Here is a 15,890-nt window from a genome sequence, read left to right on the forward strand (position 1 = left end):
TGCCACAGACATCTGAAGATTGGTAAATATAAACTTCATCCACTCTTTTTTGCTATCATGAATACATACTCTATTCTTGCATAATAAGACAGTCTTTACATTTATGTGTCTGCAAGAGACATTGTGGGTTGTGTGCATGGGTGTAAGCTTACATGCTACTCTAGCAGCAGTAGGCCAAGCAACATTGCAACACTTCATTCTGTACTTTGCAGCAGTCAAGACGCTCCACAAACTGAACAAGGCATTTTAAACGGAATGTAAGTGCCTCAAGTTGTTTTCTTGGTGGGCCAAGTTTTGTCTCTAGGCTTATGTTGCTATAAATATGCTAACTTTTGGCTCTGAACATGCAGCTATGCCAGTACTAATGAGGGTGAAGAATCCTGCAGTTATGCTTCTCCGTGAGTCGCTTTTTATATTTTTCAGTGTTCAAAAGCAGTTCTCTACTAATCCAAGCACACTGAAATATAACTGCTTTCTCTGTCTTCTAACCTGTGTGCTGGTGGCACAGCTCACAAGTAAAGTTTTTGAGCTGCTAACCTAAACGCAGGATAGCTTTTATTGAACTTGTCTGAAGTTATAAGGAACAATAATTGTTCAACTGGTGAATGTGAACAACTACGTAGTGCCGGCTGTCTTCTTGAGTAGGCTGCGATATTTGGACATCACTGAAACATTTATTAAATTTCAAAGAATAACATGAAGAACTCTGGAATATTTATTTGTAAAAACAGTATCTGCATACTCCCACACTGTATGCCAAAAAATAACAAACAACACGCACAGATGCTTTTTCACTAGTGGTACATACTGATTCTTTTACTTCTTTTTTATTAGAGAGATATGCCTTGAAGAAGAATGCCCTGAAGGGTAAGCCACATTTCAAAAGTGGCTGTTTTTATATATCCAATCAAAACAAGCATTCAAAAATCTGCCTGTGACAGTTGTACCTCTAACATAGTTTGCTAACGGCACAGCAAGCAAATCGTGGCTGTCTTTTGCTCATAATTGTGAATCCTTGCTGTTATAAGTGCTATATTTGGTCCACATGCTGAGAGGAGCATTGAGTAGTTTATAAGCATGTTCTTTTACGTCAAATAAATGCCCTAGAACTCCTTTACAGGGACTACCAAGGAAGTCTTTTGGTACCTGTTTTCTTTAGTGCAACTGAAAGCCTACCAGTCAGTATCTAATCGTGGAATGGTAACATGGAAAACAATGTGCCGCGTTTATCAGAATCTCTCAATCAGTGGTAACGGGGAACTGTATGCAAAATGCATGCTGGAAGCAGTAAATCGGGAATGCAATAATGAAATTCGGGTTTGTGCTGTGCAGTTGCCTGCATATCTATACACCTTTGCCACATACACTATAACTGACGTGTTCTACTAGTAGGCGCAAACACAGCGGCTATTTACAGTGTTAACTCCTTTTACCTTGTAAGCAACTCAGATATAGTGGGAAGAAATAATAACAACACACTGTAATCTTGGACAGTAATTGTGGTGCACATAAGAGCATCAGCCTACATGCAGCTAAGCGAATGTTTAAAGCCACAGTGTAGCGTGACTAGGCTGTGTGACGTACGATGTTTTTTGTAACATATAAATGCAAGTGATACATTTACTTTTTCTTAATTCATGAAAATGATGCTCGAATATGTCACTGTATTAGTTGCGGTATGTTGATTTTCATGAATATCTAATCACATGGGTTAGATAAGTGTCTGTTTCTTTTTTACACTGCAAATTTAGCAATGTTTGTTTCTTTTTTCTAATAATTACAATTTCATGTTGTACTAGTTCATGTTTGACTTCATGCAGTATGCGAGATGTCACTGACGTATCATTGTTACGGTTCTTACAGGTCTTCGCAGGCTACGGCCATAAACAACTGCTCGGCTGTGCCACCTACCACGCCTTTAATGTAAGAATGCCTATGTGGACTTAGAATATTAAATCTGCTAGGCTTTGTTCGAGCTTGAGGTATCATGCTTGAGCAAGTACAAATTTGTGATGTCAGAAGAGATAGATAACATACAAGAAAAATGATGACAATACACTGGAAGCACACATTTTAATTCTTTTTTTGATTGTACAAATGAATAGCAGCTTGGACATATCTTTTCAGTCATCCTGCATGAGCAGCCTCCAATTTTTTTCGTAGGACAGGTGTCATCTATGCTCTGCTTGCACTGCCTATTGCACGTTGGCAATCACATGCTTTTAGTATTGCTGTCAATGTATGGTTGCATCACGCAATTCAACTTAATTGTCTGTTTTTGTTAATGTTGTGTTGCTAGTACACTTATACTCTACAAGCATAATCACTCACTTGGCAATAATCAGTTTCTTTCCCTTTCCTTAGCATCACTCTCTGTGCCAACATGTGAAACTAAACTGCCAAGACTTGCATATGAACTTCACGACAGCTTTTCTAATCTGTGCCTTGTTTCTGTTTCTTCTGCAGGCCCACCGGGAAACCCACAGATTTTACACCATCTCGGTAATTACACCCTCCACACTTTTTGCAAACATTTTGATGGCACTTAGGGGTAAGTGTAAATTTGTTTTGCAGGAAAAGAAAAACACACAGTGAGGACATGGATGCGAGTATTAAAGACCTTCTTGGCAGCTGCTCCACCTCAATTCAAGCGATCGCAAAGAAAAAAAAAGCACTGCAGCCCGATGAGTGCTACATAGCTGGAAGCCTTGTAGCTGTCAAACTCAAGGCATTACCGAAGAAAAAGCGCTCACAGGTGCTTTTTGAGATCCACAAACTTCTACATGAAGCTGAAATGGAATGTCTGGAGGATTCCGATTGAAATTATAGTACATATTAATGAGACTAGCATTACTTCAAATTTGGACAAGTGTACAATTATAAATCATTCATCACATCATATAGCGATTCTATCGAAATTATGTCAACCTAATGTCAATTAGGTCGACCAAATCATAGTACCGTCTTTTCCGTCCTCTTTATTGATGTATCTGTGCTTGTAAACCACGCCGTTGCCATCGAGGTACGAGCAGCATTGACAAGCAATCCCAGGTTTACATGCAGAGATACACCTGATAAAGTGAATGGCACGACGGGCAACTGCCTTAGCTCAAATAGTACAACATCAGGTGCCTTATTCGAAGGTTGCAGGCTCGGTTGCTATAGACAGCAACTTGCCTTTTTGTCGGCTTTTATTGTCACACCTAACTGTAACTACTACGAAAAATCTCCCCTATACTATCCGTTCAAAAAAACTAGCCTTTCAACTCTCCTTCTTTTGTTAATGATTAGGGTTATAAACAATGAAGGGATTGGTGAAAAGCTGATGATGCTATTTTTTTAAAGGGGTACGGACACGAAATTTTTTCTCTACTGTTTTATGAGTCAAATGAGAGGCCAACACCCCAAGAGCGTAGGAAATGTACCGGTAAGCATCAGTGCGTCCCGGAAAATTAATTACAGCAGGCCTTTAAAAGCTAGTTTTGATTCTACTGTACCCTGGCATCATGGCATAGTACGAGCAGTGCCACCAGGTGGTTTATGCGTGCATAGGTGTTTGCGATGTATTCTTGTCCACACAAGAATACATCTTCAATCGTCTGCTGTATGCTGATCGCTTCTTCAATCGTCTGCTGTATGCTGCACCTGTCGCAGCTGTCGTAGCAATTCGAAATCAAACGATTTCTCTGGCCTCTGCAAGCGTATATCTTGCGTTCGCGTGCGCATACCCTGTTCTAGAGTCCACTAGCTGGCTTCACGGGTACGCTGAATGATAGTGACTGGAAGGCGCGAGCAGGTGATTGAGAAGGTGAGGCGGAAGCTAGGTTTTTTGTTTCGTTTTGGTGCTCGACATCATAACAACTAGCCACACTGCTACGTAAAGTCACCAGGATTAGTACTGTAGCTCGACGTCAAGTTTGTGTCAATGTTTGTAGATTAGACACAAGAAAAACAAGTTTCACATGAAAATGAAATACTTTATCAGCATTTGCTGAGTGTGACACTTGCTCAAAGCAGTCTCTGTATACAGGAGATTTGTATGGCAGAGTAAACTTCCCCCCTAAAAAAGGTATCAGTACCCCTTTAACTTATCAATAAGTTTTGATAAAATATGTACACTTATTTGGTTTTCAGATGTAGAAATAAAACAAATTCAGAGCCTTTAGTGACAGTGAAAACAGTCAAGAAGTAATTATCAGTGGCTGTTATGCATCGCTGAAATTTGATTAGTTCAATATCGTCATTAATAAGCGTAACTTAGTGTGCGACCATCGGCTACAACGATACTCCAGAATTGTCTAGGGTTTGTATGCAGTGCTGAGTAAACTAGAAGAATCCAGTTTTTGCTGGTCTCACACATTGGCAATAATGATTTTATGATTAGCGGGAGCTGCTTGTCCTACTAGATTTGCGAAAGTGCTTTGATCTGTTGTCTTTTGAGAACCATGGGTAAATTTTGTCTGTTTTCACAAGAATCACGAGTATAGATTCAATTTTCGAGGTTTTCCTAATGTTTTATCGATTTTCCACAGTGTTTGCTATGTTCTCTAAAATTATTGTCAAAAGGGACTCACTTTGTTTATAAGCAATTCATAATTTATAGTCATTGAATACTTCCCTCGATGGGTTCTTGTTTTTATTTTGCTGATGGAAGCTCCTTGTCCCATTAGATTTGTGATGAAGCCTCTTCCTGGTGAGGAGCCTTCCTTTTCAGATGTGTTTTAAACCACGGGCATTTTTGCCTGTTTTCAAAAGAACTACGAATGTAGGTTTGCATTTTAAGGTTGCGATATTGTTTTTATAGATGTCCCTCTGCGTGTTTGGTATTTTGTTTCAAATCGTTCCAAAAAGTCGTGTACTTTATTTATAAGCCGTTTAGAGTTTATTGTCAATGATTTCCTCGATGGGGACCTTTTTTGTTGCACGGGCAGTACACTCATCACTAAGCTTAGGCAGAGCCCGAACAATATAGTCAGGTACAGCTTTAGATGTCTGTAGCATTTACTTCTCAAAGGCCACAAGCCTTCACCAATGGGGGTGAAATTTAGACTGATGTCATGGGTTGGATGGCTGGGATACCCGGTTTTGGAAAATGAAAAGTGCATGAGAACGACTGCTTCTTTAGTGGTAAAGATGGTCAGCTGCTGTGCTTTGGTCACCTAGATGAGGCCTCTGCATATTTATTAAGTTGTACTCTACCAGAGAGTTCCGTAGTAATATTTAGATGGAGATCTGGCACTAGTGTCTACGCGAGCTTCTTCAGGAGCGCTTGTAACCCCCACGGGAATTATGGAAAGTACAAGCTTCGGAACTGCTTCTAATGGAACATCAACATCGGTAAAATCTGTCCAATTTGTTGTCTTTGTGTATGCTCATTAGCATTTCAGTTCAATGTTCGTATTTCTTTGACTTTTTTAAGGGCACTTTTGGAATTTATATGGTCAAATAGTCGCACTCAAAGCACTTAAACAAAGAAAAAGTCAGAGGTAAAATGCAAATACTGTATTGTTCCTTTCGTATGCCATTTGTGTCAATGTTAAGTACAATAAGCTCACATTGTATCTTATTACATTTGTGTTTCAGTGCAATGTTTTGTATTTATTCAGTCACATTTATGTTTCAGTGCAGCATTTGCATTTCTGTGATTTCAATTGTGTTTCAATGCAATATTTTGTATTTGTGCAGTCACATTGATGCTTCATTGCAATATTCGTATGAATTCTCTCACATATGAATAAATCAACATATTGATGTTTTGCAAAATTGAGTTGTGAATTAGTCCTTGTGCAAAACTTTTCTATAGCAGAGAAGGTCAGCCATAGTAATCACAAGTAAACATTTATATCTATTGGTAGGGCACTCATGAACCTATATATAGCACATTCTGATCTTCATGTCAAAGCAATGTGGCAGCGCTACTGATGCGGAGAAAGACATGTTTACGAACAAAGTGCCAACAGACATGAGTGAACCATTGATACATCTACTTCACTACTGCATCACAGAAATGCTTCTATACATGTTACACAATAAAAAATGATCCCTTGAAGTTTTTCTTGTCGCAATAATTGGTAGGAAAGGTCTAGTTATGGCAGACGTCATTCTTTAATGTAGTGCGTGAGAGCTTGTTGGTCACTTGCCAGCTGGTAAAAAGATATCTCTTGTGCTACATGATACCAGCAGGCAAAAAATGTGTTCCATGCTTGCTTTTCTGGCAGTGAGTGGCTAGAAAGGCAAGCCCGGACATTTCCTGCTTAACAGTCTCTGATCAACACTAAAATGAACTGCCAGAGCATGGATAGGCAGTATCAATGGCACTTCTCTAATGCTTATTTGGGATACGTCTGTCACGTTGTATATAAATAACAATTAGCTCTGAAAGATATTATGTTACGATACACAATAGCACAGACAATTTGTTAGGATTGTATGATAAACATAGTATCATGTATTTGTGTTCAAAGTGAACCTATACTGTAGACTCTCATAGAATGTAGATTATTAAAATAGAACTGTTGCTTGCATAAAACAACTGCATCTTCATAAGAATGAAAGCTTGAGTGAGTAGGTACGTGTTAATCTTGGTTGATACGGCGCACACACAACAACGAGAATAAACACAGTACGGGTGCTGACTCAGAAATAAATTTTATTGGGAAAACAAGCATATATATGGCGACATACAACTTAACAAAAGAGAACAAAAAAGAATCCTAGCTAAGAAAAACAGGTACATGTATATAAAGCGGTATGAGCCTTGGGACAGGAGAAGAAGAAGCACGAAAGTTGGGGCAGGAAAGAACAGTAGGATAAAGTTGGGAATCATGGACGCCAGTCTCTACTGAGGCTATCATGCTGCTCCGTTCTTTTAAGTTGAAACACTACATTATTTTGGCGTAGCAGGCCATCGAAGCCAAAGTGGGTGACGTTCTTCGTTGACGAGACCTCCACGGACAAGATCATCTTTTCGAAGTACCAAGTTCAAGATGAAGCAGCGGTGGACCTACCTCGTGAGCTATGCTCGGAAGAACTTGTAAACCTGGTTGTGGGAAAGGCAGCTGTGGAAGCTACTAAACTACAAAGGAAAGGTGCTGTAAAAGTGAACTTTCATGTGGCGACCTTCTACAACCTAGTTCTTGAACCAGCGCGTCGAAGAGACTCAGGATCAGGGTCTTTCACAAAAGAGGTGAGTCTCGTTTTGAAGGCTCTTCAGCTGCAACATGAACAGATTATGCAACAGATCAAAATAATGACATCCTTTATAAGCTCTCTGAATGATGAGAAACCGGTGCCTAAATTCGTAGAGCCTGATGCCTTCGACGGTATCTCTTCAAATCCAGAAAGTTTGCTTGAGTTCTATGAATATGCCTCTAAAAAAACAGGTGGCTCTCTGATGATGATAAAATCACTAACATGCGTTTTTACTGCAGATGTGTTGTGCTCAAGTGGTATGAAATGTGCATTCAGGAAAACTGTGGTGGCTTCTGGAGTCAGTGGAAGAAGAAACTTTTGACCGCAATTGGAAGGCAGATCCCACTAACCAAAGAACAGAAATGTGCACAGCTTTTATCACACCATCCGATCTCTACGAGCATAACTGGCTTCCTTTCGGTTAGAAAAACTCGCCAGCATGGTTCCATAAGATCACGAATCACGTGCTAAAGCTATTCCTTGGTGTTTTCTGTAATGTGTGCATAAACGACATAATAGTCTTCTCTAAAACAAACGCTGAGCATCAGGACCATCTGTCTCAGGTGTGAAACGCCTTGAGCTTGGCACCTCTCAAGGTAAATTTTAAGAAGAGTGAATTCTTTCAACAAAAAGTTGTGTTTCTTAAATGAGTCTTCGATGGAAACACCAAAAGCACGAAACAAGGGTTCGTTGAGAAGATCTCCCAGTTGAAGAAACCATATGACGTCTATTCACTGCGTGTGTTTTTGGGATGGGCAGGACATTTCCGAACTTTCATTAAGAACTTTGCTGTCAAAACTAGATATCTCGCATGTTTAACACATAAAGACGTTCCCTTTGAATGGAGTGACGAATGTGAGAGAGTCTACCGTGACTTGGTGCTCAGAATCTCTTCCGACTCTGTCCTATGCCTACCAGACTTCCCTTTACCCTTTGAATTGAACACTGATGCATCACATTATAGGACTGGAGCAGTGTTGTATCAAAAATATGTTGAAGCATCCAGCCGAGAAAAGCGACTTGTAGTGGGTTACTACAGGTACACGTTTAAGCCATCTGAAACTAACTACACTACTACAAAAAAGGAAGTCCTGGCCGTTCTGAAGGCCACTGAGTACTTCCGTTTGTACCTGGAAGGTACTAAGTTCACTTTGTTCACCGATCACCAGGCCCTCACTAATCTCTTGAATATAAGCCAAACTGAAGGACGTATTGCTAGATGGGTGAATTATTTGCAGCAATTCGACTTTACAATCTTGCACCGATCAGGGTCACTTTTAACCGATGCAGATGCTCTATCAAGGTTGATGGTACGAAGCAACACAGAAAAATCCGAACAAATCAATTAAGTGAAGCTGTTGCAAGGCTCCGGACAACTGGTTTTTACTGAAAGATGTTATGAAGTCCCATCAACACTTGTTTCCAGAGTCCTTTGTTTGTACCACGATAGCCCAGAATCTGAAGGACACAACGGATTTCGGTGCACCTACAACAAATTGGTGGCCTCACATGAAGAAAGATGTCAGTCAGTACGTTAATTCCTGCCATGTGTGTCAAGTACACAAAGTCAAGTTTAAACAGCCCACGGATGCTATGATACGACCTTGCCACTCGAACGTATTTTTCAAAGTAGTTCACCTGGATTTTGCCAAACTAAATAAGAAACAGGCGGAGTCAATAAAACGCAAGCTTTTCTTCTGACCATAGATGAATACACGAGGATGGTCGTGGCACAAGCAGGAAAAGAAGATGCAAATAGCATCATAGGCCTCCTCGAAAAAGGCATGTTCAAGACTACGCGGTCAATAGTATGCGATAAGGGCCCTGCGTTCAAGAGCGAAAAGCTAGCAAGATGGGCTCGGGATCACAATATATCGATGCAAGTTCTGTGCTCCACACCTTCCCACAGCGAATGGGCAGGCAGAACGTGCCATACGGGACGTGAAACAGTACATCAAGATGTACGATAGTTTTTCTGGTGGATGGAAATGTTCTTTGGAAGCCGCCGTGATACATCATAATTGATCTTATACAAGTGGCTTTGGGCGCAGTCTACAGTACGTTTTTTCAGTATAAACCCCTATTTTGCAGGCAGACCGTGAGTTGGGACTTTTAAAAAACATCAAGATCATTGAGGAGAGGCAAGAAAAATCACAGAAGGAGAGATACCGAAAATGAATGAAAAAAAAAATTTCGACAAGAGGCATCGAGCAGACATGCCAGACATTCAAGTCACCAACCTCGTACTAGTGAGGAAAGGAATAAGAGATGACAGTGCCAAATTTTACGGTCCTTACTCTGTGACCAAGACAGCCACCCAGAATAGAATTTGAAGACTGTCTGGTACACTGGTGAACGTGGATCGGTTGAATATGCTTCAATTGGAAAAGTCTGCAAATATTACCCCAGTAGGGGTAATTACAAGAAACCGGAAAAGGTGAAGTGGTATGAGCCCTAGGTGAAGTGGTACGAGCCCTGGGACAGGAGAAGAAAAAGCACGAGAGCCGGAGCAGGAAAGAAAAGAAGGATAAAGTTGGGAAGAAAGCAAATTAAGATGGATGACAGTTCCATACTGAGGCTATAACGATGTCCCGTTCTTTTTAAGGAGGAACAATACAATATATACTGACGATACAATTTGAACAACAAGTGATATAAAGGGTATCTGCCTTTACTCAGGCTTCAGTTTACCCGCTGACCTGCCAGAGTGACGATGCGCTCTTGCCACAGAACTTGGCCTTCATTCATAAAGAATTTGGCGAGCTTCTCCCGGACATCTATCGCCACTCTGCAAAGTAGATGCACACAATATAAAAGTGAACAGAATTATTGACATTTGCTCTGAACTGTCATTTGCAAATTAGAACACAAGTTCTACAAAAATATTGGCAGTACTTTTCTAAAATTAAGATGTAAGAAAGAGTGTGACTGCGACATCAAGATGCCTTTCAGCAAAAACCTTATTTTGAGAAAATGAATTGCACATAATAGTGCCAAACGTATGAAAGATACAGGGTAGGGTGTTCAAAATTTTACCTAGCGGAGTGACAGCCAGACGCAGTGGGCTCCCTAAATATAGAAGGGTCATCGTCGCCGTCACTCCAAGCTCCTTCCATGCAGCTGCCCTGCCAGTCCTCATGGTCCACATAGCCTGGTGGATTATATGTCAGCCTTGCATGTGGCGACTCCTGGAGCATGAAATTGTGCAGCACGACGCATGCCCGGATGATGTCTTCGGTGGTGGTCTCTGAGGCCCTAAAGGTTCTGCGGAGAATCCGCCACCGACTTGACATAATGCCGAATGCATTTTCAATGAGGCGGCGTGCGCGGCTCAGGTGTAATTGAAGGTGGCCCTCTGAAGGTACTCTGCACGCTGTGCAGGGTTGCTCCGGTGCTTCTGAAGTTCTAAAGAAAATTAAGTAAGCAAAGAAACGCACATAAGAACATCAAACGAAAAATAATGAGTTATCATTTATCATTACAGCAGGTATTGGAGTGCAAAGCAGAAGCTTTATGTTTGTGAAAACAACTTTCCGTGTATGTGTACGTAGCACAAGCACTGAATGTAAGAACTCGGCAGGAGTTTTATACATATTGTCATCTTGTAATGTAATACTCTGGCTGCGATATTGCAAGCAGTTAAGCAGTACACAGAAGCTGCATTGCTGCCACCATTTTTATGGCTTGCGCTTTATTTGCTCTCCAGCAAGCATGATATACTCATCAAGGTTAATTTATTCTCGCTAAATAGATTAATATCATTTTTTATGTGGACTTTTTTTCGGTTTCGGTTTCTAGGCGCAGAATTAGCATGTGACATGGCTGTGTAGCTTGGTCACATGGCTACACAAGGCTGTGAAGCATGTCATGCTGATTATCGTCTGCTCTCGCTGGCTTTCTCGCACACACGTCATACAAGCACCTACAAAACAAACGAGAACTTTCGAGAACCTCTGCCACATACGAACTGGCAAAGCATTGGGACGATGCTTTGCCACAACATGCTTGCTTTACTTTCGAAATTTGATTGCGCCGCCCTTTTTCTCAAGAATTGGTTCTTTTTATATGTTACAAGTACTAGCTAGAAGGTCAAAATGTTGCGTATATCATTGAAATGGCTAAACACAAGTCAGTTTTCCAAAATTTGATAAAGCACTGACAATGTCAACTACACTACCATCAACATCTGCTTAATACAGCCCAATTAAGAATCCCCACAAATGTATGAGGCCTTTCTGCAGAGCCACTCAATGACATGACAAATACACTCAGCTCCTGCAGTCTGCTTTGGTATGCATAGTTGCACACTTCCGAAGTATACGCTACCTTTGATACTCCTATCTCTCCGCATAGTTTACAGTAACTATATGCCTCAGTAGTGCAGATATTGTCTAACTACTCCCATTTCACTTGTGTAGTGTCTATGAACTGTTACCTCAATTTCTATATTATTTTTTTTGTAGAATCTTCTATAAGAAATTTCTTTGTATTTGTATAATTGTCCATCATCAAGAAAGAAATTGTGCTGCACATGCACAACGAAACTTGCCTCGCTGGGGGTAGGGTCGCATCATGAAAGTCTTCAGGGGAAAGGCTTCATCCCCTACTAATACAGAGGGTATAAGTCCTATGTCTCCCACATTTGCTGGCGGGGGAACTCCAAACAGTCTTCTGTTGAAGCAATCCAGCAAACGGGACCTTAAAAAAACTCCACTGTCTCCTTCGCCTCCATAGTGGCCCATGTCAACGTATGTAAATCTGGAATACAGTGATAGGTAATGCTGTATGAGAACACATATTGTTCCCTTTGTGCAAAGGACTGGTTTTCCATAGCGAGTCTAGTAGTACATGTACTGGCCATCGGTAAAAACTTGCAGAATGTAATTATCCTCCAAAAATGAGCATACAGTGTACAAGAAAAGTTTATTAAGCTTAGTGGTCACCCCGCAAATGAATACCGTAAATATTGTGCTGGATGATCCACCTTTTTGTTACATGTGGGTGTTTGCGTACAAGTCATGTGTTTGACCAGGGCTGTGGTCGCAGTGCTTTTATGTAAGTGAAAGGCTACATGTATGTGTCTGTGTGATGTCAAGGCATGTGAAAGATTAAACACCAAGCAACCGAAACTTTGAAGCCTTCCACTTAGACGTGTGATATCCGACACTGGTGTGTACCTACTTTGCTCTCTTTTAATCACGTCTTATAATGAGGCATAGCCTCCCCGCCAAAGGCTTCACTTCCTTATCATTATTGTTGCCATATTCACGCTAAAAAGGGAAAAAACACGCAGTGGGAGAACCAAAAAGAAAATCTAGTAGACATAGTTATACAGCACACCACCCAGACTTCACTTCCTCCTCACTCATCTAGTAGGTGTAAAAAAGAGCGAGTGATGGTGTTGTCGTAGATGCAACATTGCTTTCTGGCGACAGGTTTTAAGGCATGCCAGTGGCAGTGGTAATGAGTACCAGAGAGAGGGAAGGGATAACAGTATTATTATTAATAAAGTCTATCTGAACAAATAGAAATCGTTATGAATATTTATGAGTGTAAGTAATAATGCAAGTGTGGAACCCCATAGTTTAGCATGAACGTAAGTGACTGTAACACCATTGAAGATAATGTTGAATGAGTATGGCAATCTGCTTGTTATGATATCTTAAGTCCACATTATTAGGTCAAGAATTACCATGAGAGGAAATTCAACCAAGTTGCCTATTCGTTGTCATTACTGCTTGATAAGGCCAGTAAGAAAAAGAATTTCACCTGTAATGTGCATCACACACTGCAAGGAAAACAACACTGAAGGTTGTCTTGTAGTTTAAGTTCCTTGAACCGGTATTCCTTGGGCATTCAATGATGACATGTTTTCCCTCTATGTTTCCCAAACAATGAGGAAAATTCCAAAATTCCTCCATATCTGCAGCAATCTAGATCCATCAAGAAAGAGCCACAAAAATAAAATCAATATAAATGAACTCAGTGGCACAAAATGCTTGTTCAATGATAAACACTGGAATGCAACATGAAATATGACAATTAAACATAAAGTTATGCAGATGCCTAGTTGGAGCTGAGTTGTGGCTTGCAGATAATTGAAGCATTCACAGCATTCAACACACACACTGTCGGACTAAAATAGGACAATTGCTTTAAACATATTACGTACCAGCACAGAACCAATGAAATTAAATTTTGAATATGTTTAAATATTCAAAAAGCAGTTATTGCATCAGAGTCATTTACCTGAATGGGCGCCAAGCAATTTTTATAGCAATTTTGTAAATGAATTTGACAAGTAACAACGTACTACTCTTGAAAATGAAATACTTTGCAAGCCGAGCTCAAATTATTTTACCATTACTGCAACCTGAGTGTATACTTCCTGTTGTCATTTCACAAAGAAGTGCACTTCCAGCCACTCATTTGCTGATGCTTTATTGTTACCAAGCAACCACTTTATCATTCTCCTTGCTGTGGCCAAGTGCTTGCATAATTCCAGTGGACTGAGAGGAATAACTTATTTCTGATTATTTTTGTAACTGCAGCACGTTACATGGCCATGAGGAACACTGACTTCTTCATTTGAAAAAAAAAGCACTCAATTTAGACTACTTAATGTAGTTAATGAAAAGTTCAATGAGATAAGTTGCTTGTGAATGTATTTTTCAAAGAAAAATGATGAAACCACAGCAATCCTCATATGCCACTGATACACATCAGCCACTAAAATAAAAAATCTAGTATGAACGGTCCTCTCATTACCCTTTTCGACTCCCCAGTTGTTTGAGGAAACTTCATGTACAGTGGTTGGAGAACATGCCACAGCACGGCGGTTGTTTCCCTTACTATTTCAGCTGCCGTGGATCGTCCTGTCAGAAAGTTGAATGACAGACTTCGGAAGGTGTCTCCATTAGCAAGAAATCTGAAAATACAGAAATTTTTTTAAGGCAACACATCTACTTTTGTTCGACTGAGCTGAATGCTTAATGCTGCTGAAGACAATGAATGGCTCTTCCTTCAAAACACTGATCGCAATGCTGAACTAGAGAGGCAGGTCATGCAGGCACTTGCCCAAGCAAAAGAAACTAGTGATTTTTCTCTTTCTAGTGATCTCAGCAAAGCTTTCAGTGTATGTTCTCATTAGGTGTCAAACGGCATGTGAAAAACTTCGTGATTTAGTATTCCTGAAAACTTACCTGACTGAGGAGAAGTGCTGTAAAAGCGAGGAGGAAGTAAAGCAAAATGGGACGAAAATAGATAATGGCATAGCCTCACATAACCTAGTTTAAATGTGGGATTTGAAAAGTGACTGTGGGTGTAGGAGACTGATGTTAGAGTGAACAAGAGGGAAAGGAAAGGTGTTCATGATTAGAAGAAAAAAGCGCCTAATTTCCACAGCCTGATAGGGAGCACGGCTCAACGCCTTGGAAAAGGAAGAGGGCAATACATAATGAGATAAATAAAGATGAAAGAAACAATAAAGAATGTGTATAAACAGATGAATGGGCATGAAATAAATGGCAGAGATGATGACAGAATATCTTCATCTGCGTTCGGCAGGTGATGTCGTTTTCCACCTATGCTATGTGCTAAGGTGACATAAACATGGAACTGTTTTTTTTTTCATTTTAAGACCATAACCTAATAACTATTCTATGGTGCTAACTTGAAGTGTATGTTATTGAGCACAAAGCATGAATATTATTATATTACTAAACATAGGTTTTGGTGTAGCTATGCTTCAGCGTGCAGTACAGAGCTGCAAACGTGTTACTTGATTATTACTTTTCTTTTATTGCCTTACCTCAGGGTCATCGCCAGCCTTTCATGTGCAGAAATTGGCAGCCGAAACGGCGTCACTCTTCTCTCGATAAGGGGTCCAACGAGACTGAGCAATGTTCAAAAGTCCTTGGTGGCATTCGGAGGAAACTGAAAAATGAGGCTGATTACTAGAAACCGGATTTTAGGGTGTTGCTTGTTTTTGTTCTTTGCACTCCCATCGTGCTGCTTTCATTTAAGATCATAAATTATAGGCTACTCAGGGCTTTTCTGTAGTTTTTATGGTGTATATAAATACCAAATATGGCCATTTTCGCCTAAATGCATGAAAATGGCGAGAAGGGAAAAATAGAAAAAATAAGTAAACAGAGGTACTTTGCTAGAGCCGACATTTTGACAAGTGGACTTGTCTTGCTCAATTCTAGACCAAAACTGTTCTTTTCTAGCCTTGAAAAAGACAAGTTTGCTTGTGAAAACATCGACTCGAGCACACAACCCCTATTCACCGATTCTTTATATAAAAATTGTCTTCTTACGAACACTACTTTGCCAGGACAAGGCCATGTTTCTCAGGACACCCTCTCACGCGAGCTCATACAACGAGAATGTAACCTGACAGAGCATAGGCTTGGAGATGTTAGTAATTCATTTTACAATATATTTTATTTTAGCACACTGTTAAGCAAGCATATTCTGTCCTCTGTCTTGTTTAAGAGTACGCTAAAAGTTGATGAGAAGCTGCCTTACGCAACCATTCTGCAACTCTTTGGACATCACGGTCAGTATTAACAGCTTTTCAGGTGTCGAGAAAACTATTATCAGGAAGGCTCAAGCTGCCCTCTTTGTGGATAGCCTGCTAGGAGATGTTGCCTACTTGTGCATCAAAATATACATGTTCTTCACAAACAGTACCA

At 40.3% G+C, this 15,890-nt stretch overlaps 1 long non-coding RNA gene and 1 pseudogene across 1 annotated transcript; one reads left to right on the plus strand and one right to left on the minus strand.

Moving 5' to 3' along the window:
- The first annotated feature begins 236 nt into the window (after positions 1–236).
- Positions 237–2,573, plus strand: LOC142777312 (uncharacterized). The gene is made up of 3 exons (XR_012888028.1): positions 237–398; positions 1,864–1,923; positions 2,467–2,573. It is a non-coding gene; the product is annotated as an uncharacterized LOC142777312 (long non-coding RNA).
- Positions 2,574–9,717: 7,144 nt separating this feature from the next.
- On the minus strand, positions 9,718–14,563 carry LOC142775385 (uncharacterized; annotated as a pseudogene).
- Positions 14,564–15,890: the final 1,327 nt, after the last annotated feature.

This window comes from Rhipicephalus microplus, chromosome X (assembly GCF_043290135.1).
Source record: "Rhipicephalus microplus isolate Deutch F79 chromosome X, USDA_Rmic, whole genome shotgun sequence".
Lineage (NCBI taxonomy): Eukaryota > Metazoa > Arthropoda > Arachnida > Ixodida > Ixodidae > Rhipicephalus > Rhipicephalus microplus.